Consider the following 25,000-nt stretch of genomic DNA (forward strand, 5'->3'; position numbering starts at 1 on the left):
GCAGAGCCAAGTCGCCACCGGGGCGCGCACGGGGTCCCACCGCCCGAGGCCTCCAGCACAAGGGCGGTCCCGTGGCACCCCCGGACGCCGACGCGGCCCGCCCCCCTCAGCGAACCCTGGGGGCAAACCCTCGCAGAGGGCCCTCCGGCCCTGCCACCCGCAGCAGCCGCGCGACCGGCCCCTGGAACGCTCTCCCGCACGCGCGGCGACCCACCAACCGCGCCCCACCCACCCCGGCCGGACCCCCGACGCGCGCAGCCGGCGCCCCTTTCTCTCTTCTTCCCCCCCTTCCTTCACTCACACGCGAGTGGGGCCGACAGCACTCCGCCCGGGACCCGGCCCCCCAAGAGCCACAGCGGCCCAAGGGGGGGGCGGGCACCCGACAAACGGCGAGGCCTGGTCTCGGTCCCGACACGGTGACGGGGGGAGGGAGAGAAGAGGCGGACGCGCGCTCGGTCGTCCAAGCCGAGGCAGGGTGGGAACCAAAAGCAGCACAGAACGGGAGGTGGGCCGGAGGCTGCGGGGAGGGGGCACGCACGAAGCGAGGACCAGACAGCGCGTGCGCGGAGGAGGGCACGGGCTCGGGGAAGGGCGCGCCAACGGAGACGCGAGCCGGGCCACCGGGTAAACATGCACGGGATCCCACCGCCACCAGCACGAGGGCGGTCCCGCGACGCCCGCGGCGCCAGCCGGCCTCAGCACCCTTAGCGAGCCTCCCCACGAGCCAGGCCCCCCCCCACAACGCACGGCGCTGGGGTCCGGACCCACGGGACCCCCGCCGCGGGAGCCCGTCTCCAACCTCCATCCGTTCGGTCCATCCCGGAGCCACGCCCCAGGGAAGCGCCTCCCAAAGCCAGGCGCGGCCCCGACCCGCGCTCCGCGCGCCACCCGCCAGCGGCAAAGCCCGGAACGGGAGGCGGGCGGGAGACAGCCGCCGCTCGCGCGGCGCAAGGGGGGGCGGGGCGCGCAGGGGCGCCCCAAGCCCCTCGGGACACACACCGCCACGGGAGAGGCGGGGGGACGCCGCGCGCGTGCGCGCGCGCTCGCACACCACACGCCCGAGGCACACGGGCCACGGCACCGGACACCGGCCAGGCCTGGCGGGACCCTCCCCCGACTCAGAGGGGGGAGGCGCAGGCCGCGGTAGGCGAAGAGCGGCGCTCGGCCCCACCGCGGGGCCGACAGACCTCCTCTCGCGCGGGAGAGAAGGCTCCGCCTAACACGCACAAGGGCATGCAGTCACCCTGACACAGGTGGCCACTACGCGCACAGGAGGGGCAGCGACTGGGGGGTTCCGGTACCCCAAGGCACCCTCTCGGATCGCTAGAGAAGGCTTTCTCACCAAGGGCGCGCCGCCCCCCACCCAATTCGTCCCCCCCATCGGGACCCGCCAGATAAAAGGCGTTTCTTCCCGGGGCCACCAGGGCCCGGGGCGGGGGAGAAAGGTCCACGGCAACGGAGTGACACAGGGCATTCCTGAGCATTCGCGGTCAGGGCCCACAACGAGGGCCACCTGCCTTCCCCACGCGCGGTTGCTCGTGTCGCCGCCCGGAAGGAGCGCCGCGCCTCCGGGTGAGGCCCGAGAAAAACCGAGGCAAAACACCGGCAGCAACGCGCTGGGCAAGAAACCGACAGTCCTCGCTCAGAGGGAGTTTCGGCCAAGCGCCACGGCGCCGGCTCGGCCCGCCACGATCGCTCAACTCGCCCCACCAAGTCAGCCCCCCGCACCCCTCCGGGCAACAGCGGCCCGTGGCGGGGCGGGGACGACAAGGCGCCCGCTCCCCGCAGCGGGGGGAACGGGTGTGCCTCCCTTCACCGATTCTGCCACCCGCCCACCTCGGGCAACTCCGCCAACGGCGGCGACCCAAAGGGGGGTCCGCTGGGAACAGGGAACGGCGCCACCACTCGGCTTCAGGCACCTGAGACGACCTGGAGCGCTCCAGGGGCACCACGGAGGGCCAGGCGCCACGCGCTCAGCACGCCCAGGCGGCGAGCAGCGTGGCGTCGGGTGCAGCCCCCCCACCACAGGGAGGCCGCCCACCACAACACAGCCAAGAGAGGCCAGCGAGAGTGTCCGCTGCGTCAGCCGACCCCGGTCCCGCAGCGACGGGAGGCCGGGGTCGGGCCGGAGTCCGCACCCCTCCGCAACCCCCCGCGCCGCCCACAGGCGGGAAGGAGGAGCATGGGGCCCGCAGGCAGAACGAGAAGAGCGGTCCCACTCACCAGGAGTGTCCGTCCCTCGTCTGACACGGCTTAGGCCCGGCCCGGGAGAGCGCGACATCACCACATCGATCGGTTACCGCCACACGAGGCAGTCCTGGGGTGAGGAGGGGGCTGGGGAAACGCCCGGCGAGGACAGCGACCAGAGGAGGACCTGCTTCAGCCTCGCCAGCACCCCTCCCCCACCTCTCCCAGGGAACAGGCAGCCGGACAACCCACAAGGGGAAAAGGGAACGCCTGACACGCGGCACGGAGCCTTGCGAGGGTGGGTTTGTCACGGCCACGGCCGGGTGCCCGCAGCGGGGAGCGCACGGGGTAGAAGACCCACGCCGCCTCCCCACGCCGCCCTCGGGTGCCAGAGACCGGAGGTGGCGCCACAGCCTGAACCACACCTGGATGCACGAGAGCCGGCGCGCAGGCCCAGGCAGACGGCTCGAGCAAGCAGGCGGGCAAAGGGCGGAGTCGGGCTCGGCTCGGCGTCACCGCCAAGCCCGGAGCCACGCCAGCCAGCGGCGACGAGGCCCAAGTCTCTCTTACAGGATGACAACCGCCACATCAGAACGTGTCAGCACCTACCTGGCAGCAAAAAGTACCTCTTTCAGGAGACAAAAATAACCGCGTTGGCAGGCGGGGCCGAGCCACAGGTCACTGGGACCTTCTGGGACCCTGGCCCGGCCACGGGCCCCAAGCATCTTCCCATCACCGCCAAGCAACCCCACCCCCCCCGGAAGTCCCCGGGGGCCATCTGGTCGACCCCGGGACCGACCGACCGACCGACCGACCGACCGGGGAATCGCGGGATGGGGGGGGAGGATGGCCGGGTAGGCCCTGCCCCGTTACACGTTCGCCCGTCCACGGGTCGTCTCCGGGTCGGGACTTAGAAAAATAAAACACTCCGCGCTGTCGCCTGCGGAAGCCTCCCCGGACCTCGCAAGACCGGCCCCATGCCAGTCCCCGACCCCCGGCTGGGACTGTTTTGGGGGGGGGTCTGAATTGCGCGGAGGCGCCCCCGACGACAGGACCTCAACGGGGATCGCGGGCGCGCCGGCGTTGGCGCCCTATACGGGCTTCCCCTCGCGGCCCGGTCCCCAACTCCGCAGCGGGCCTCGGAAAATCTGGGGAGAAAATCGGGTCCAACGACCGGGAGCACCACGCGTGCCCCCGCCCGGGCCCATCGCGCCCTCCGCGGGCTTCCCCTCAAGGCTCAGGACGGTCCTCACCGGCCCGGCCCGGCCCGGCCCGGCCCGACCGCGAAGCGGGAGGGAAGACAAAAGACGCCTGGCAGGGAAGGACCGACAAGCGACCCACGGGGCCACAGTCTCCGGGTGGCGGCCCCGGACGGTCCCCGCGGTCGGGGGGGCGGTGGGAGGGGAGGAAAGCACCGGCGGGTGCTGGTCGACCCGTCCGGGCAGCCCCCCACCCCGGCTCGCTCCCAGGGAGCGCCGCCGCTACTCCCCCATATACCCGGAGGTTCAATCTCCGGCAAGTGCACCAGCCGCCGGCGCCCCGACGACAGCGGGACGATCACGCCAACGTCGCCGGCCTTCTGGAACTCCGCCCCGGGGACCGCGGCCGAATCGCATCCCTTGCCGACGTCGCCGACGCTCCGGAGGGGAAACGCTATATAAAAGCGGCCGCCAGGTGGCGCCCGACAACCGACCGAAACGTCAGCGGGGACAGCTCGCGATCTCGGGGCCGAGAGGGCGCACAGCCGGCGGCCCGGCCGCCCGATCTCGTCCCGGCCCACTCCGGATGCCGCCTCTCGGTCCCAGGCCGGCGGAGGGCGTCCGCCTCGGGAGCTCCCGGCCGGCCGGCACGGCGCGACCCCGGCAGCCCAAGGGACACTCGAAAAATGCATCGGGGGGCGCCTGGGTGGCTCAGTCGGTTGAGCGGCCGACTTCAGCTCAGGTCATGATCTCGCGGTGCGTGGGTTCGAGCCCCGCGTCGGGCTCTTTGCTGACAGCTCAGAGCCTGGAGCCTGTTTCAGATTCTGTGTCCCCCTCTCTGTGACCCTCCCCTGTTCATGCTCTGTCTCTCTCTGTCTCAAAAATAAATAAACGTTAAAAAAAATTTAAAAAAAAAAAAAAAGAAAGAAAAATGCATCGGGGCGGCTGCCGCTGAAAAGGCGGGGGGGGGGGGGGGGGGGGGGGCAGACCGGCCACTCGACTCCCCGGCCGGCCGAGGCGGACGTGCGCGGAAAATTCCCCGCACACACCGGGCAGGCCGGGCACGGGCGGCCCAGAGCGGCCCAGGCGGCGCGCCCGCGCTCCCGGGAGGACTTAGACACATTTCGGCGGGCAGGAAGGGAGGGAGGGAGGGAGGGAGAGACGGACGGTCAAACCGAAACCACGCGAGAGAGTACTCCCAGAACAACAACGGACGGACGAGCCGTTTTTATTCTATTGGGTCAAGCGGGGGAGCGTCTCTCTCGGAAACATAACAAACCAAGCTGCGGGGGGGGGGGGGGGACAGAAAGGGGGTGATGGATAAACAAACGACCACGGATAAAGCTTAAGCAAAGTCCTTCGCCGCACGGGGCCACGACGAAGTCCAAAGACCACAAACAGGTACGGGGAACATGGGTGCAAGTGCACCGCGTGGCAAGCGACAAGAATATGGCTTTCACCATTACTGTCCTCAATAAACACCACTACGGGCGGCGGTGGCGGCGGGGGGGGGGGGGGGGGGGGGGGGGATGGAGAACGGAAGGAGTTAATAGCCACTCACTAAAAAATGTCCCATGGGGCGCCTGGGTGGCTCAGTCGGTTGAGCGCCGACTTCGGCTCAGGTCACGATCTCGCGGTCCGTGAGTTCGAGCCCCGCATCGGGCCCCTGTGCTGACAGCTCAGAGCCCGGAGCCTGTTTCAAGTCTGTGTCTCCCTCTCTCTGACCCTCCCCCATTCATGCTCTGTCTCTCTCTGTCTCAAAAATAAATAAACGTTAAAAAAAAAAAAAAAATTAAAAAAAAAAAAGTCCCGGTTCCCAGAGGACCCTACAGTCCAAAGGGGGGGTGGGGGGGGTGGGGGGGGGGGTGGGCCCCCGCAGGGAAAAGGAAGGTGTCACCGAGACACACCCTATGCCTCCACCCTCTTAGGGTTTGCAGGTGACCCTGAGGGTGACACTGACACGAGACAGGTTAACCGTACAAGGAGCCAACAAATTGATTTCCTACAAGTTTCACGTGACAGGTAGAGCCCCTCCTGAGGAAACCAAGACCCTGAGAAGTGGCCAAACCTAAACGCTTGTATATTGGGTTGAACAAGGAGAAGCGACGGTGGACGACTAACTGAACTACGTGGGGAGGCTAAAGGATGATGAGGATTTTAAAACCAACCAACCAACCAAGATCTGTTCTCCTCTAGAATTCTCTCCACTTCTCCCCCTGTCCTTGAGGATAAGAATGTCACTCCCCTGGTGGCATAGGAAAGACGGGGGGGGGGGGGGGGGGGCCCTTCCAGGGAGAAAAGGAGGAGAGTGCTCCGTGCATGCTTCTTGCACCTGCTGGGCAGGAGGGTAGGGGTGGGTGGTTTACTTTGCTTGCTTGCTTGCTGCTGCTTTTTGAAAGCTTCTCTAATGTTTCCTTTACATCTAAGTCTTCCTTTCCAGTTTGGCTTTGGACAGGAGGAAGGCAGGCCACACGTTTTTCTGGCACGGTGGAGAACGAAGGGTAAGATGAGTGCGGGCCCGTGCGTATTCTTTTCCGTCAGTCACGTGCCGTGGTGAGCAGAGCATCAGCTCTTGCCGGATGGGTGTCTCATTCCTCCGTGAACCATCAGGCAAGATGTCGGGCAAACACACACAGGGAGACTAAAGGTAGGAAGAACGTAGAGAAGACGGGCGACACGTGCCCGAGTCTCCAGAGCGACGATTTCATCCAGGGCACGGCAACGTCCAAGGTTTCCGGACACCACGTTGACGGACGCTTTGGTGCGTAGGTCACTTTGAATCTACAGTGCCACCCTCCGGTCCATTAGCACGTTGCCTCCGGCTCACGTGAGCGAGCGGTGGTGTCGTCGCGCAAAGAGACTGTGGGACTCGTCCCGGGATGGAACTGGGCCAGAGAGAGGGAGGGACGCCGCAGCCCATCGTTGAGCTTCAGGTGTCTGTAAGAGACCGAGTCTCTAAAGTACACCGAGGCACAGGGCGACCCGCTCGCTCGTGCCTGGACGTCTCTTTGTTCTTTCGAGGGGTCGATATCTGTGAGTGTGGTTTGTTTACTTTCCGGACAAGGCGAAAGAACTCTGAAACAGGAAATATTGGCACAAGGGGTCTGGTGGGATGGGAGGGTGCGGGTCAGTCCACGTACCGAGAACACGGGAGGATCGGGCGTCTGAACAACCAGGCGGAGAGGGGAGTTTAGCCTCGGTCATCACGGCAACCGGCACCTCGACAGAAACCACAGAAGGTGCCCAGGACGAACTGCGTCGCAGGAGCCAGCGTGGGCATTGCCCCACTACCCTCAGCCCTCAGCCCAGCAGCAGGCAGCAACTGTCGTCCGGGTCCAGGCCGCGCCCCACTGCCCTCTTCTCAGCCAGAGCGGTACCCGGGAGGGCGGCCCCGGAACAGATACCTCCTCTCCTCCACACACATCTCGCCAACCCCTTGACCGCTTTGCCCGGGATACACAACTCCGCTGTACCCAGGCATGATTTTTCCCGTGGACCGGGGGCCTCCTTGGCCACTTAGGGTGCTCGCACCAAGATGAATCGGGCTAGAGACAGGGACACCTGTGCAGCCCGCTGTTGAGCTGAAGGGGCCTCTAGGAGAGGGACTCTCTAAAGTAGCTGACGTACAGGGAGACCCGCTCGCTCGTGGCCGGATGTGTCTTTGTTCCTTTATTTCTTTTCGTGTTCTTTATTATCATGTTTGGTACAATTGTAAGCGGGATTGGGTTGTTTGGGGTTTGTTTTTTCTTTTCTTTTCTAATTTGTCTTTCTGCGGTGTCATTATCGGCGTATACAGACGCAACAGATTTCGGTACATAGAGTTTGTATTTTTCCTGTGGACCAGGGGCCTACTTTGCCGCTTAGGATGCATGCGCCCCCACCCCCTGCCCACCCGCAGCCTTCAGTTCCCCAAACCACTGGAGGACTCGTGGGGGTGGGAGTGGGGGTGAGGGTGGGGGAGGGGTGGGGGGCGGGGATGGGAGTGGCAGTGGAAGGGAGGTTCAGGGCGATTCATTCCAATGGGCCTCATTCAACCCCTTTGTTCAAATGCAGAAAGCTTTCTGTTAAAGTCTGAGCCTGGGGCTTCTCTGCATTGAATGGCTTTCTTCAACTCCCCCAACCCTTAGGCTGCAGTTTCTGAACTACTGGGAGGAAAGGGAGGAAAGGGAGGAAAGGGAGGAAAGGGGGGGGGGAGGGAAGGGGGGGAGGGAAAGAAAGAAGGGGTGGGGGAGAGAAAGGGGGGAGGGGAGAAGATGATGTCTGAAGAACTTGCCTTCTCTGGAGCAAAGAGAGTCCCCTCCTTTTCCTAACCCAGGAAACCTCAATAAACCATTTGAGAATCATGGATGTGGAGGATGAAATCTTACTATAATGCCTTCCAGGGGTGGGGGTGCAGGTACGTGGAAGGGTAGGGAGTTGAGCGAGCGAGCGAGCGAGCGAGCGAGCGGCATGGTGTGGCGTGGCGTGGCCTGCCGAGTCAGAGTCAGAGGGTGGCATGAAACACGTGATGGTGGTGTCTTAGGGTTCAGAGGCCAAACACAGGCATGGGGCAATAAGGGATAGAGGGTGGGGGAGGCCTGACAGGGGACAATTGTGACCCCGGGCGATGGTCCCAGCGGGCACACTCCTGTAAAGCAACACTAACACTCTATTGATTAGCCATTGACCTCTCCTCCCTCTCCCACCTGCTTCCAAAGGGAAACTGAGTACAGTTTCATTCCACAGGCACTGGCTGTTTCACATGCAACCTTTGACGTGCCACTAAAAGGAGGAAGAAAGATGGACACACATGAAACAGCCCCACAGATGGCCTAGAGGGCGTGGGCGGGGCTCTCATCAGTCAAATTGGGAGTCTGAGTCAGGATCCTGGGGTTGTTTCAAAACATGGAATGGAAGGGGCTCCTGGCTGGCTCACTCAGAAGAGCATGCGACTCTTGGACTCTTGATCTCTGTCAGGGTTGTGACTTCAAGTCCCACATCGAGTGAAGAGAATGTGAAAAATGAATGAAGGAATGAAGGAATGGATGAACAAACTTAAAAAAAAAAAAAAAAAAAAGGTTGTGGGGCGCCTGGGTGGCTCGGTCGGATAAGTGTCCGACTTGGGCTCAGGTCATGATCTCACGGTCCGTGAGTTCAAGCCCCATGTCGAGCTCTGTGCTGACAGCTCAGAGCCTGGAGCCTGCTTCAGAATCTGTGTCTCCCTCTCTCTGACCCTCCCCCATTCATGCTCTTTCTCTATCTCAAAAATAAATAAAAGTTGAAAAAAAAAAAAAAAGTTTGCAACGTTTATGTCTTTAAAACAAATGGAATCGGTGGGGTGCTTGGGTGGCTCAGTGGGTGAAGCATCCCACGCTTGCTAGATTTTGACTCACGTCATATCTCAGGGTTCGTGAGACCAAGCCCTGCATTGGGTTCTCACACGGACAGTGCAGAGCCTGCTTGGGGTTCCCTCCCTACCCCCCCATACCTCCCCCATAAACCAATAAATAAACATCAAAAACATAAATCTTAAAACACTACAACAAATGGAATGGAAAGAGAGAACGCAACGAGGAGGATGTGAATGTTGCACCTAATACCACTGAACTCTACGCTTATATATGGTGAAAAATCTCAATTGTAGGTGATGTCTACTTCTAACCACAACTGAAAGGAAAACGACAAAACACCGGTCCTTGGCTCACAGTAAGGGAGTTCCTGGATTTGGTCCGAGAGGGCCTTCTCATCCGCCGTGTGGAAAACTATGGAATGGTTTCTTCCTCTCCAGGCCGATGACCATTGCCAACGACAGTAGGTGTAGGTGCTGTCCTACCTGTGAAGGAAAGGCAGGAAGAAGTGTAGCATTTAAAAGCATCTTTTAAACGCTGTCCACCTTTCCCAGTTTGTCCCCTCACTATGTCTTGCGTACCTTTTATAGCATTTACCCTATGTCGATGCAAAATGAACGAGCCTTTTTAAAAACAATTTTAAAGAGGAAGGAAAAGAGTTTCATTGGAGCCCAAGTTAGGAGGGCTGACGGGGATACGCAATCTTCACAAAGCAGTCAGTCATCTGGGGAAGGCCTCACATTGGGCATACATACAGCTTACCAAAAAAAAAAAAAAGGAAAAACAGGGCACGGGGGCGGGGGGGGGGGGGGGGGTTGGCCGCAGATGTTAGGAATCATCATGAGGAGAAAGAACACATTCCAGAAAGTTACAGACTTTATCTTCTGTTTTTAGTATGTGCAAGGCTGTATGACTTCAATCTTATGGCGACCAGGAAGGTTTTTGTATTGTTTTCTTTTGTTTCCCTTATCTTTATAAGCCGCCTTTGGAAGCCCCCTTTTTTAGTTAGTTATGTTTAAGAAAAAAAAAAAATTTTTTTTTTTTTTTTAACAAACCAGACATTAAATCTGTGCTCAGGACAGAAAAAGAGCTCATGCTTTGAGGTTTTCTGGAGTCCCTTTGACCTCGGTAAATATTAAATGTATAGCTTCCCTGGGAGAGCACCAACATAAAAAGTTTAGAATTTCCTTTATCATTTCCCCGTCTTGATCGATAATCTTTCCTCAGAAATCACGGACGATCAACCTGATGTTTTTATGTCCCTCAGTGCCAGGTGACTGTCTTGTCTGCCCTGGGTGTGTCCCTCCTTGCTAGGTATGAGACTGAGTGTGTGTGTGTGTGTGTGTAAACACACATATATGTCTTTGAACCACCTAGGGTTCCTCGTTGGGGTGAACTTATTGTAACATAAATGGTGGGAAACTCAAAAGTGACGTATGTTCTCTGTAAGTTCCATTGACCAGCAGACATAGTTCATGTGCTTGGCTCAGATGGCCTGCCTTTGTATTTGGCAAAGCATTTTTAACAGAGAGACAGGGACAGCAACACACTTTCAACAAGGACAATTTGAAGGAGCCAGTGCAACATTGGAATACACTTGAATTGACAAAAGAATGAAATCCCAAGAATCCTTTACATACCTGTTGATAAAAGGGAAGGCACATCTGTGATTATTGATGAGGAAAGATGGAGCACCCACATTGAGGAAACATACCTGTCATGCATATTCCCAGGTTTGCTTAGGGGCGGAGACTTAACATGAGAAGGAGGCAAAATTTAGTCCCTGATGTCAGGAGGTTACCTTAGGACACGGAGAAGGGGCTGTGGGTATGCCCCGAGAGCTGGTATAACCTGGATGGGGACTTAGGCTCTTTCTCTCAGGGCTGTGCTGGCTTATAGGCTGCAAGCATATCGGTGGACCTTGAGTCCAGGCTTCTTCAGAGACAGCTAGAGTTTGTTTGTGGGACCTGAAAAGACACAATAGCTGATTAGGGGCAAATAGTTCCCTGAAGAACAAGATTTAGGTTCTCTGCGAGAGAGAGCGAGCGTCAGACTCCTTAACCCTCCGTGGCACAGTTTCAATTGCCCACTCCCCACTCCCCGCCCCCCACACTCACCCCCAGCCTCTGGAGTTTGGATCATTTCCCAATGGTAAGGAACGGGGACGATGATGGGTGATGGCTCGGGCTAGGGCTATCCGTTTATCTCCCCCGGTGAGAACAGTTTCTGTAAATCTCACCTGTCACAGGCCTAGGTGCAGGGCTACACAGAAGTTGTGAAGGGAATCGAAGCAACATGGAGTCAGAGGTGTTAAGTTTTCTTCCCCTTTATAAGTTTCCATTGTCAATCCCTCATTCCACTTCTATGGAACAGGGATGGAGGTCCACCTTCTGAAACTATTTCAAGCCGAATTAGGGTGTGGCAGGGGCTTTGGAAGGGAAGGATTTGACAGGGTGCAGGTCACAACTTTTGCTCCCTTGTGCTAATTGGGGGTGGGGAGGGGGGGGGGAATCAGAGATAATTCCTATCTGAGATCTTGGGTATTTTTCTGCATAGTTTGGTACTGCATCATATCCTGAGATTTCTCCCCAAGTGTATTCTAAGGAATAGTAACAGTATAGTCAAACCCAATGTTATAACCACCTTGTGGGGGGAGGGCACGGGGGGGAAGGTTGTGGTGGTCAAGGGCCTCTTACTGTACCCAAGTGAATTGCTGTCTGATTTTATTTGTATGTTTTTTTTTTTAAATCTTATTAAGTAACCTTTACACCCAACGTTGGGCTCGAACTTACAACCCCAAGATCGAGAGCTACACGCTCTACCGACTGAGCCATCCAGGTGCCCCTGTTTATGTGGGCTTTTGTTGCTGGGGCACCTGGGTGGCTCCGTGGGTTAAGCATTGGACTCTGGCTCCGGTCAGGATCTCGCCGTTCGTGATTTCGAGCCCCGCATCCGACTCTGTGCAGACAGCTCAGAGCCTGGAGCCAGCTACAGATTATGGGTCTCTCTCCCCCCACCCCCTCTCAAAAATAAATATTAAGAAACTTATAAAAATACAAATAAAATATGGGTTCTTATTTCTAAAGAGGAGCTAATACAGTTGCAGCAAGTGTTTGTGAACTAGCTTTGACTCTGCCTCCTCGTTCAGCAAGCAATCAGATAACTAATAAGAGGTACTTCTACAGAAAGAAAAGAACACCACGGGTTAATGGGTGGAACAACTTATAAACCCAGTGTCTAAGTCCCAAGTGCGGTCAGTGAGAAGGTGTCTAGATGCCAGGCTCGAAGCATCCTCAGCTGGAGTGGGAGCAGGCAGGGGGCAATCTGACCGATTTTTCTGGCATGTAGTTCAAATGTCTCATTTTGGGGGATTCTGAGTGGCTCAGTGGGTTCAGGTTCAGTATTCAAGTCTGGATCTCCACTCAGGTCTCAATCCCAGGGTCGTGAGCTCAAGGCCCCAGTTGGGCTCCACACTGGGCGTGGTGAAGCCTACTTTAAAAACAACAAAAACACAACAGCAGCAAATGTCTCGTTCTGAATGGCCCATAGAGCAACAGGCACACAGATTGTCTACAACTGTGGCAATTTCTCTGAAGTTTATCTCCAGTTGTCCAGCTTTCCTTTGCAGGGCTTCAGGGAAAAGGGCCATTTGAGTTCTTCAGGATGGTAAGATAAGAGGATGGGAGAGGATTGGAAGCCTGAGTTTGAAGAGTCATAGTCAGATATTCGAGGAAACCAGGATTCAGGATCCAGCCCAGTTTTAAAGGCAAACAACAAACAGTCAAAGAAAATTAATTAACCAGAACTAGAAGTTAACATCCACAAAAGAGCTATTGAAATACAATCTTTTTCTATCGAGACCCCTCCATTCCTGTCAAAGATAGCCCAATGAAAACTTATTTGTTTGTAAAATAAGTCCAGTGTTAACAGACATGGCTTCAGTATTGACATAAGCACAGCAAGAATAGCGATTGACCATATAGTATTTTGTGTTTTTTCTCTCTTCTTTTCCGCCTGCCTGCCTTCTTTTTATTTATTTTTTTTTATGGAGTTCTTTTTTTCCTCTTAAGTTAATTCCTTTATTTTGAGAGCTGGGAGGAAAGGGAGAGGGGGAGAGGGGGAGAGGGGGAGAGGGGGAGAGGGGGAGAGGGGGAGAGGGGGAGAGGGGGAGCTCTGCACTGTCAGTGCAGAACCCAGCTCAGGGCTCAAATCCATGAACCATGACCGTAGGTGAAATCAGACGCTTAACCGACTGAGCCACCCAGGCCCCCCACACACCAGATTTCTTTACACTGTCAAATGTACGAATGTATCTCATCATTTTCAGAAACACGTTGTGGTGTTTGGTTTTGTTTCTTTTTTCTTTTACTGTACAATTTTTAGCAAGTCATGAAACGGGCGCCTGGGTGGCTTTGTCAGTTAAGCATCCAACTTCGGCTCAGGTCATGATCCCACGGTTCGGTTCGTGAGTTTGAGCCATGCATTGGGCTGTCTGTGCTGTCAGCACAGAGCCCGCTTCGGATCCTCTGCCCCTCCCACCGACTCATTCTGTGTGTGTGTGTGTGTGTGTGTGTGTGTGTGTGTGTGTGTGTGTGTCTTTCTCTCTCTCTCTCTCTCTCTCTCTCTCTCTCTCTCTCTCCTAAAAATAAAGAAATAGGCTGGAAAACAAATCTTCAAGGAAAAAAAAAAACAACAAACGATGAAACATGTTTACTAACAGACCCAAGTATCTTTACTGTTTTTCTGAATAAAGCCTGAATAAAGCCAAAGACCAACACACACACACACACACACACACACACACACACACACACACACACAGCAAAACAAAAAACAAAAAAACAAAGAAAAGAAAACGCCGTAGGTTTAGTAATTCACAATTTAGTATTTTATCTTCTGTGGAAAAGACTCAGATGTCTGAAGAACTGAACCTAATTTACCACTTAACTTAGCAAAGCTTTGAAGTTACAGGTCATGAAAGATTTGGGAAGCCATTTTAAAAGTTTACAAAGAGGGACTCCTGGGCGGCTCAGTCAGTTAAGCGTCCGACTTCGGCTCAGGTCACAATCTCACAGCTCGTGAGTTCGAGCTCCGCGTGGGGCTCTGTGCTGACCTCTCAGAGCCTGGAGCCTGCTTCGGATTCTGTGTCTCCCTCTGTCTCTGCCCCTCCCTCGCTGACATTCATTCTCATTCTCTCATTCTCTCTCTCTCTCTCTCTCTCTCTCTCTCTCTCTCAAAAATAAATGGTACAAGGAAAAAATTTAAAGGTTTACGAGTAAACATTTTTGTGTATTTAACCTATCTCCTGTCAACATTCACCCACGAACACTGTATGCGAGAGACAAAATCGACCATCGTTTGAAGTACTTTTTGCTGACAAACTGCAACGGGTACCGGTGAAGTCATAAATTGAAGTCACATGAAAGCTGATTAGGCCCCTGCCTCGGGCCTGAACCCTAGAGTGCGTGTCTGAGTGGAACAAGGAAGGGCGTAAGTGTTTGTAAAGTTTTTTTGATTTTGTTTTTGATACCTGTTGTAAAACGAGGGAGAAAACGTGTTATGTTGTTTGTAAAGGTCACAGAGATGTATATTTTGAGGACCACAATTACAGGGTCAGTATTGGGACGGAAGCAAGGCCATGACCGGAGCTGCCCACCCCAAAGGCTTGTCATGCAGAGAGCACCAAATTCAAGCCATTTTACAACCACCACCACAAAGAATAAAACCTAACTATCTGCATTGTATTTGATATCGACGGCTCCGAAAATATGTCCATTTTAAGTAAGCAATCACCCTTCCATGGCCCTTAGTACCCAAGACGTCACACCCGTGTCCACTAAAAAGTCAAACGATCTGTTTCCCCACCATCAGGCTCACACGGGAGGCCCCACCACTGGGGATGGCCTAGGAGATCACTGGAGCCACACCAACTGATGCAGAAACAGGGGGAGGGGGAGGCGGCCAGGGAGCCGCCGGCCAGGCCCCAGGCAGATTTAAAGTTTTGGACTCACCTTTTTGTGTTTCTTTCATCTTTTTCTTTTGCGCCTCCAACTCCGCGTCCGCGCGTCCACCTCCTACTTCTTCTTCCATCTCTGTCTCCTGTCTTTGCCTCCTGCAAAAGTGGCTTTGTCTCTGGTTGCTTTTCAGCCCCCTGTGGAAGAGGTGAAGGAGGAGCAGGCCGTGGGGTGGGCACCCATCTTGACGCTTGTGCTCGGGGAGGAGGAGGGGCGGGTTTAGGATCACTGGCATCTGTCTGCCTTCCTCCTCTTCCTCCTCTTCCTCATTCTTCTGACTATTGGGAAAGGGTGTGTGGGTGTGGGTGTAGCGGGGAGGGCAGGTGTGTTCAATTTTTATCTCTCCTCTCTCTGGGCCATCAATTGTGTCCCTTCCCGTGAGGCAACTTTCTTATGGAGTAACATAAAACTCTGAATGTAGAGAATTTCACACACACACACACACACACACACACACACACACCCACACCCATACCCCGTTCACGTGAATGTGAAACACATTTGGGTTTGTTCTGATCCTCCTGAGTGTTAGAATGCCCAATGTTCACAAGAGCTTGCCTTGAAACACAGTAACGGAGCTCGGTTACAAATTGGTGTGAGCAATAGCATCCAGAGGTAGAGAAAACATCTCACATGGATAACACCTGTGGCCATAGATCCACAAACAAGATGCAAACCAACATCAGCCTCTGTTTCACTCCTATTTGTGGAGAGGACGCGAAAGACCCAATGGTCAAATCTCCCCCTTTTATAAAAACAAATCCAATCGCACGAGAGCATTACCGTGGATGGATCCCATCGTGCAGGTGTTTTCCATTTCCAATGAGAACACAGCCAATTTGGTGCAAAGAAGCCAAAAGCTGCAGCAACCCACAAACCAAATGTGGCCCGGGATATCTCCGTGAGCGTCCCTTCCTCCCCAAAAGCCGGGGCTTCGCTGATGGAACCAAAGGGCTTCCTAGTTTCTGGCTGCGTCATCTCACGGCCAGCTTTCCCTAAGGGAGCACACAAGGAAACTCATTCAGACACCTCCAAAGAACCCCATCTGGGCCATCAGGGACTCAGGTGACCTTTCCATGTTCCCATGTAAGTAAGCACTTGCAAGTATAGGCTCCATATGTCCTATACGTGTAGCCTGCCGAAGTTTCCTTTTGGGGATGGGTGGTTGCTTTCTCCACACTTAGAGCAAGGTTATTAAATGGTGGCGGTCACGGTGGTGTTTTTTCCTCTTCCGTAAAGAGTTACAAGGCGGCCATTTCGTGGGAGCTAAGCGGTAGCTGGGCTGCTCCTGGATCCCTCGCCGCTTCGGGTTCCCTGTCAGGCTTCCTAGCAGCGGCCTAGCGGAGAAATAAGAGCAGGTGTCTGAATGTACTCGGGTGACCAAAGATGAGAATGACGAGCCCATCGAAATGCCATCGGAAGACGACGGGACAGTGCTGCTGTCCACAGTGACAGCCCAGTTTGTCGGCAGCACGTGGACTGCACTACCGGAATCCAGCGTCTCAGCGTATGAGAGGTGTCCGGCTGGTCAAAGACATTCTGCGCATCCCTGATGCTGGCTGGGGAAATCCGGTAGCGGATAGTCGTCAACTTATCCCAAAGATAGCCACAGAAAAAGGGACGAGACAGGTGCCTGCTTCTTCAGCAGTGAAAGTGAAGAGAGCCATCCAGGGTACGTCAGATTTAAGAGTGTTGGGTCTCCCGTGGAAAACAACCGAACAGGATCTGAAAGAATATTTTGGGAGCTTTGGAGAGGTTCTTCTGGTTCAGGACAGGAAAGATATTCACACTAGTCCTTCAAAGGGTTTTGGCTGTGTTCCTTTTACGTAATAGGAAACCCAGGTGAAAGTCACGCGATCAAGGAACGATGGTGTGACTGCAAACTTCCTGAATCTCATCCAAGCCCAGATGAGCTTTTGAGAAGCAGGAAGGCGTTTGTCGGGTGCCTTACAGAGGGACGTGACTGCCTATAAGCTGCAGCAGTTCTTTTGCCAGGACTGAGAAGCGGTAGACAGCTTCATTCCCAAACGGTTCCCGGACTTTCCCTTTGTTACATTTGCAGATGATCAGGTAGCCCTCGCCCTCACCCTCGCCCTCTCTGATATTATCATTGAATTTATTTTTCTCAATGTACCCCCAAGGTACTTAGCCTATAGGGCAACAGTGGTTTGAGGAGGAGAGTCCTTCATACCCCTCGCCCTTTCAGCCCCCGCCCTGGCACAACCCCCTCCAGGAGCCCTCTGTTTGTTCCCCTTAGGGAAGAGCCTCTTACGTTTTTGTCCCCCTCCCTGTTTGTATGTTATTTTTCCTTCCCTTCCCTTCTTCCCTTCTTCCCTTCTTCCCTTCTTCCCTTCCCTTCCCGGGTTCCCTTCCCAGAGTTCCTCTGTTTGGGAAGTGAAGGTCCTCACACGGGTGAGGTCCTGTGATACATGTGTTTCTCTGAGGGACGAATGTCACTTTGCATGACACCCTCCAGTTCCATCCAGGTACTTGCAAATGGCAAGACTTCATTCCCTCTGGTGGCCGAGCACTGCTCCGTTGTAGATGGATACCACCTCTTCTGTATCCATTCATCCATCGATGGACATTTGGCCCCTTTCCATACTTTGCCTACCGCCGATAGTGCTGCTATGCACACTGGGGTGCGTGTGCCCCTTGGAAACAGCAGACCTGTATCCTTTGGCTAAGTACCTAGTCATGAAAGTGCTGGGTCGTAGGGTACTTCTATGTGTCATGTGTTGAGGAACCTCCTCAGGTCCCTGGTTCTGGAAAGAACTCCGATAGTGGTTCTAAATCAGGTGCGGCCATCGGTTGGGGACTCCCATCAAATGCAGAGTCAGGCAGCGGTTTTCCTGCAGGCTTTGGCTCAAGCACGGATTCTAAATCTTCCAGCTGGGGAATTTATACAGCGGGGTAGGTATAGACTGGTAGGAATTCAAATTTTTCTAAACACATGGTAAGTGTATTTCTTTTTTTCTTCTCTTCTCTCTCTCTCTCTCTCTCTCTCTCTCTCTCTCTCTCTTTCATTTTCTTTCTTTCTTTCTTTTTTTTAAAACATTTATTTATTTTTGAGAGACCGAGAGAGACAGAGCGGGAAGGAGAAGGAGCAGAGAGAGAGGGAGACAGAATCCGAAGCAGGCTCCAGGCTGTCCGCACAGAGCCCGGTGCAGGGCTCGAACCCACAAACCGTAAGATCATGACCTGAGCCGCAGTCACACACTTAACTGACGGAGCCACCCAGGCACCCCACCCATGGTTAAGTGTATTATAAAACCCATCCATACTGAGAGTTTTCAGAATCAGTACGTTCAGCGTGGGGTATATTCACCACTATTTTTGACATTTTTCTTCAGAAAGAGAGGCAAAGCTAAATGAATTTTAGAAGTTTTGTTACATGAAGTGTTGAAATATCAGGTGTTTGAAAGCGAACTGCTGTTTGCCTGATTGGTTCTCGTTCTCTCTCTCTCTCTCTCTCTCTCTCTCTCTCTCTCACACACACACACACACACACACACACACACACACACACACAGGCTACAATGGATATCAAAGGATTTCTCCTGTAATATTGTATCCCTGGACTCGTCAAGTGAATTCTTTGTGCGTGTTCACTATGGAAACCATTCATTAGAAGTACATTCTTTTTTCCTTGTTTTAATTGGAACCCCACCACATTATTTCCCCACCCCCGGGAAAACCTCCTTTTTGGAGATCATGGTGTCACAGTGTTTGGTCTTTTTGCTTTCGTTTTTAGTTTGTGACACTTGTCTCCCTTCCTATGCACAAGTACAGTATGAAGCCTTCATTGAATCTGTGCCGTTCATCTCATTTCAAATGTTTACGGGAGAAGCACTTCATTGAAAGCAGTGCTGTAAATATTCTGCCATAGGAAGGAATATTTCCGTCTACGTGCTTTCTCACTCTTGAATTCGTCTTCACACCATACAGGCTGTGACTTTGACGGTGGGTGTCTCGTTTGTATCCGCTACTCTTTATTTCGCGGAGTCGTATCAATGCTATGAATGCAAGGGTGTGCTATGTAACCAGAAGGCTGTTAGAAGTTCTGAAACCTTGTGTTTTCTGATCCTCGTGTTCGACCGACAGTGGTGCCGAAGTACGAAAGGCTAGTGTGAGTGAGAAAAGGAGAGAGTGCGTGCAGAGACTCCGTGGTGGTGGCACACGATGGATAGATTTTTTTAACCTGGTGAGATGCATCTCTCAGTCCCTTGACCTCGGTGCAAGAGCGTGCCGAGAGCAACGATAGCAAATGACATGCGAATGTTTTCTGCATCCAAAGGACAGCCACACCCGTTGGAAGACGTTGGAAGACGTAAAGAGAGTTTTGTTCTCAGAGAACCCCGTTAGTTGGATGTGTGATGGTACTTGTATTTCCCCTGCCCTTCCGTCAGCTGCTGTGAACACCGTATGGTGTGTGTTCTGTTCTGTTCCCGATCTGTTAAGTGTGGTCCCGTGAACACGGACTGAGCTTGTGGTGTGCTTCACGGGAGCACTCGGAAGCAGAGCTCACCAGTGAGCTCGGGGTGTCACCACGAAGGCCGGAAGTTCTAATGTCTGCCAGGTAGCCATAAGAATGTGGTCTAATGCAGTTCTGTGTCCCGTGCTTGGATGGTCTTTATAAGAGTTTGTCAGTGTTGGGAATTCTTAAATAGAATGGATGAAGGAGGAAGAGGAGGAGGAGGAGGAGGAGGAGGAGGAGTTGTTGTTGTCGTTGTTGTTGTTGTTGTTACGAGGTATAATGACGAAAGACACGGCAGAAAATTTTTACAGGGTTTACTTTCTGTTTTCAGTATGTGCAAAGCTGTATGACTTTAATCTTTGGGGATCCAGGGAGGTTTTCTTCCATTTTCTCATCTGTATGTTTGGAAGGCTCCTTTTTAATTCGCAACTGACTGACTGACTGACTGATGGATTGGTTTTGTTTTTATGTCCTCTTCTCACCCAACATAAGGCCCAAACTCACAGCCCGGCAATGAAGAGTCACCCGCTCCCCTGACCTAGCTGAGCGAGCCAGCCAGCCAAGTCACCCCTTTGATCCATTTTTGTTGTTGTTGTTTATTTAAATGAAGCGGACATGCAACGTGTGCTCAGGACAGAAACAGAGCACACGCTTTGGGGTTTGGCAGGGTCATTTGGAGCTTGGTAAATGTTAAAGCCTAGCTTCCCTGGGAGCCCAGGAGCAGGGTCCACAGCCGTTAAAAGTTGACAATTTCCTTTATCGATAGCCATCGAACAGATGATTTATTGAAAACACGAATCTATGGCAAAGATCGTTCTATGGTCTGTGATCAGGATATAGGAAGAACCGGATGGCTACAGCTCCCACCTCACAGACTTCATGTTTCAGTTGGACGTAGAGGCAGGGAGGGAGGTGAGGCAGGACGGCAGGGAGACAGGGAGGCAAGCAGACTGGCAGGCAGGCAGGCAGGCAGGCAGGCAGGCAGGCCGGCCGGCCAGCCGGCCGGCCGGCAAGCAGGGAGGGAGGGAGGCAGGCCGGCAGGCAGGGAGGGAGGGAGGGAGGCAGGCAGGCAGGCAGGCAGGCAGGCAGGGAGGGAGGGAGGCAGGCCGGCAGGCAGGCAGGCAGGCCGGCAGGCAGGCAGGCCGGCAAGCAGGGAGGGAGGCAGGCCGGCAGGCCGGCAGGCAGGCAGGCCGGCAAGCAGGGAGGGAGGCAGGCCGGCAGGCAGGCAGGCCGGCAGGGAGGCCGGCAAGCAGGGAGGGAGGCAGGCAGGCAGGCAGGCAGGCCGGCAGGCAGGCAGGCAGGCCGGCCGGCCGGCCGGCCGGCAAGCAGGGAGGGAGGCAGGCTGGCAGGCAGGCAGGCCGGCAGGCAGGCCGGCAAGCAGGGAGGGAGGCCGGCAGGCAGGCAGGCAGGCAGGCAGGCAGGCAGGCCGGCCGGCAAGCAGGCAGGCAGGCCGGCAGGCAGGCAGGCCGGCAAGCAGGGAGGGAGGCAGGCCGGCAGGGCGGCCGGCAGGGAGGCAGGGAGGCAGGCAGGCAGGCCGGCAAGGAGGCAGGGAGGCAGGCAGGCAAGGAGGCAGGGAGGCAGGCAGGCAGGCCGGCAAGGAGGCAGGGAGGCAGGCAGGCAGGCAAGGAGGCAGGGAGGCAGGCAGGCAGGCCGGCAAGGAGGCAGGGAGGCAGGCAGGCAGGCCGGCAAGGAGGCAGGGAGGCAGGCAGGCAGGCCGGCAAGGAGGCAGGGAGGCAGGCAGGCAGGCCGGCAGGCAGGCAGACATGGCGGCCAGCAGAGAGGCAGGGAGGCAGGCAGGCCGGCAGGGAGGGAGGGAGGGAGGGAGGGAGGCAGGCCGGCAGGGAGGGAGGGAGGGAGGGAGGGAGGGAGGGAGGCAGGCCGGCAGGGAGGGAGGGAGGGAGGCAGGCAGGCAGGCAGGCAGGCAGGCAGGCAGGCCGGCAGGGAGGGAGGAAGGCAGGCAGGCAGGCCGGCCGGGAGGCAGGCAGAGAGGCAGGCCGGCAGGGAGGCAAAGAAAGAAAACGTGGCATCAGGGTACCTGGTGGGCTCAGGTGGTGGATCGTGCCACTGTATCTCGTGGGTTGTGAGTTCGAGTCCCACGCTGGGCGTAGCGCGCGCTTACAGTAAAATCTTTGAAAACCCATCCACAAATACAGGAATAAACAAAACATGGTATCAAAGGGGAGTAAGTGATTGATCGATGGGGGGTGGGGATCAAACGAGAATATGTGTCTAACCCGCAACCTATTCTTTATCGACGCTGCTTTCACTATTTTGCCCCGATGACTTTTTCCACAAGCGGTGGTCCCACCTGAGCGGGCTCCCTTCATCTTAAGATGTTCTGCAGCGAGAGGAAAGGCGTGAGAGGCAAAAGTTAGGCGGATCCATACAAATAAAGACAATCATCGTTTCTGAGACCAGTAGCCAAAGCTCTGCCTCCGTTTAGGATCCAATGTCGTACTTATCTCTTTAAAAACAGAAATACGTACATAAAAACCAGGCAGGGTCGTTGGCTTGGATAAGGGAGGAAGCTGAAATGCAATCATGGAGAACAACATAGGGGGTAAGAAGTTGCAAGCCAGAGCGATTTCACCACCCGTAGCCTTTGAAATGATGATTTGGTGTCTTCGGATACAAGAGAGCTCACCCTACGTAGAAGGTTTCCCACCGCTTGTCATGAAGTATCGGAACACCACAAGCGGATTCCCGTGCTACCAAAACCTCTCTGCCAACATAATCTGTAACAGCTGCATTCTCTTGTATCGTGTGAGTGTAGCGTCATTCATCGCACCACTCTGCCGTTGTTTGACCTTCCAGCGGATTGTAATTTTCGTTTCTTTCGGCGTGCGTGTGGGTATGCGTATCGGGCTATCGAAAACGATCTAGCCACGTTCGGTCCTCTTTTTCTCATTTCTCATAGATGAGTGATGGCGTCAAAGGATACACCTCAGGAAACCCCAGATGGAAGAGAGGCAAAGGGAAGGGGGGGGGGGGGGCAGAGTGCTTCTGTGTCCCGTGCCGCCCCCCCCCCCCCCGCACTCTCCCAACACACCAGTCTCCCCTCCTCTCCCCCCCGCCCCCCCCCCCCCCGTTCCAGGTGTTGGAACAACCCGGAAGTGCCTGAATTAGGGGAGTTCTTTGACCGGGGGGGGGGGGGGGGGAGAGGTTGGGGAGCACCAATGTTTGGAAACATTGCAGGGCTACCAAGAGTCAGTGTCTAAGGTACTTGGGGGGGGGGTGAGGAAGAGGGGGGCGTGGGGTTTCTTTCTCTTTGAGGTGATGGAAATAGTTTGGAATGAACAGTGATGGTCCCATAGCTTTGTGAGTAGTAGCCTAAGATAGCCCGCTGAAGTGTACACACACCTATACATTTGTTTACTTATTACGTATGCATTCATTCCAGTTGAGTGAGTGGGAGAGAGAGGGGGTAGGGAGGGAGAGAATGGATCACCAAGCAGGCTCCAAGGTGTCAGCACAGAGCCAGATGTGGGGGCTGAAATTCAAGAACCCCGAGATCATGACCTGAGGCGAGACTGGGACACCTTACCGAGTGAGGCACCCAGGTGCCCCTGAACTGTTCGCTTTTACAAGGATGGGAATTTTGGCATGCGAGTTGTGTTTCCAGTGTTAATAGGTGAGGCAACACCTAGAATAGTAAATGCGGGCGGGCGGGCAGGCAGGCAGTCGATGTTTTCTTTTTCTTTCCCTTCTGGGCTTCAGAGGGGGATGGCGAGTGTGAGGGAGGGAGTCCATGACACTGGGCGTAGGTGTTCTTGTGAGCTGAGCGGCTTGGGAAGTTCCCCGAACTACATGACCCCACAGGAGAACAGGAATTCCTTCTCGACGGCAAGAGAGTGGGCGACTAGCACCGCCTGAGTCTGGCAGAGCCTCAAATCTAAGTCGGGGTGGGGGAGCACTTCTGCTGTCCTACCGGTCCTGACCCTCCCTGTCTGTCTGGGGGCCCCTGAGCCGCAGGGGTGGTGTTTTGAGTTGTCCCTCTGTGGTCGTCTTTTACACCAAATACTTCTGTTGAAGGTGCTTGGAGAATAACACAGGTTGGTATTTCCAAAATGACCTTGAGATCCTATTCTCTGCCCCTCCGCCCCTCCCTTGCGCGCGTGAAAACACCCACCCACACACCCCCCCCCCCCGCCCCCGCGCACACACCCCACCCCTTCCCATTCCTTCTAACTACAACTGTTCCTATTTCCATCCATGTACTCCCAGACAGCTTCCTCAAGCCCCACCGCCCACCCCGTCGACCTCTTTGGGTAGTATAAAAGCGACCAACAGGCAGGGGGCGTCCGGGCACCACGGTGGTGGAGTGAGGGAGTCCGTGTGTGACGACTACGGGCGGATCGCAGCAGAGCGGCCGGGACGCAGCACCTGCCTCGCCGGCGCACAGCCTCGTCCCCAGCCACCTGGGTCAGTAGCGTTTCCCGGCTGGGGTGGGGGGAGGGGGACATGGAACGGAGGGCGCACCAAGAGGGCTTTGTGGATCGAATGGACGCCTAACCGAGACCCTCCTTCCTGCCACCAGACACCGTTTGTGGATGGTCGTCGTCTCGCCGTCACGCAGCCCCCACCAGTGCTACAACGAAAGAAACGGGTGTCAAGGATAGTAATGCAAACGAAGGCGGGGCCGATCCGATCAGGGGAAGCGGCGACAGGAGTGGAGGTGGGAGGAAAAAAAAAAAAAAAAAAAAAATCACGGGAAGAAAGGACAGGCGTGGGCCAGGGCGGTCGCACCGGGGGGGGGGGGGGGGGGGGGGGGCAGCGGGTCAACGCTCGTCATCGAACCCGGGGACTCGGGTGGCCGACCTCACCGGGCCCAGAGTCGCTAGCGATCCACTGGTTTCCTAAACTTTGGGGTAGACGGCCGCGGCGAAGTCCGGCGTGCTGGTCAACCTCGGGGACCAGCTCAACGGATCCCCGGGTCATGGGGCTTGGCCGTGCTGGTAGAACTCGGGTCTCCTCGAGTCCCGGGCACTCAGGCAACCGGGGTTCGGGTCGCCGGTGTGCCGGTCGGCCCCGGGGCTAAGGGGTCGGGACTCGGGGCTCAGGTGATCGTGTCCCCGGCCCCCGGCGTGCCGGTCGATCTCGAGCGCCGGGTCGCCGGTCCGCGGTGTGCCGGTCGACCTCGGGTCTCAGATCCGCAGATCCCAGCGTGCCGGCCGACTTCAAGTCCCAGGTCACCGGGTCCCCCGGCTCCCGGCGTGCTGGTCGACCTCGAGCGCCGAGCCTCGGGGTCCTCTGTCCCCGGCGTGCTGGTCGACCTCGAGCACCGAGCCCCGGGGCCCCGGGGCCGCGGGGCCGCGGGGTCGCGGTCCCCGGCGTGCTGGTCGACCTCGAGCGCGGAGTCGCCGGTCCGCGGTGTGCTGGTCGACCTCGAGGCCGCGGGTCCCCGGCGTGCTGGTCGGCCTCGAGCGCCGAGCCTCGGGGCCCTCGGCCCCCGGCGTGCTGGTCGACTTCGAGCGCCGGGTCCCGGGTCCCGGGTCGCCGGTCCGCGGGGCCCCGGTCCCCGGTGTGCTGGTCGACCTCGACCTCGAGCGCCGAGCCTCGAGCCTCGGGGTCCTCGGCCACCGGCGTGCTGGTCGGCCCCGAGTCCCAGGTCCCCAGGTCCCCAGGTCCCCAGGTCCGCGGTGTGCTGGTCGACCTCGAGTCCGCGGGTCCCCAGCGTGCTGGTCGACCTCGAGCGCCGAGCCCCGGGGCCGCGGTCCCCCGGTCCCCGGCGTGCTGGTCGACCTCGGGTCCGCGGGTTCCCGGCCCCCGGTGTGCTGGTCGACCTCGAGTCCCAGG

General features: G+C 56.2%; 1 pseudogene; it reads left to right on the forward strand.

Annotated features, from left to right (window-relative positions):
* Nucleotides 1-15,515: 15,515 nt before the first annotated feature.
* On the forward strand, nucleotides 15,516-16,956 carry LOC128776936 (TAR DNA-binding protein 43-like; annotated as a pseudogene).
* The last annotated feature ends 8,044 nt before the right edge of the window (nucleotides 16,957-25,000 follow it).

This window comes from Panthera pardus, unplaced genomic scaffold (assembly GCF_024362965.1).
Source record: "Panthera pardus isolate Hobbes unplaced genomic scaffold, ASM2436296v1 HiC_scaffold_143, whole genome shotgun sequence".
NCBI lineage: Eukaryota > Metazoa > Chordata > Mammalia > Carnivora > Felidae > Panthera > Panthera pardus.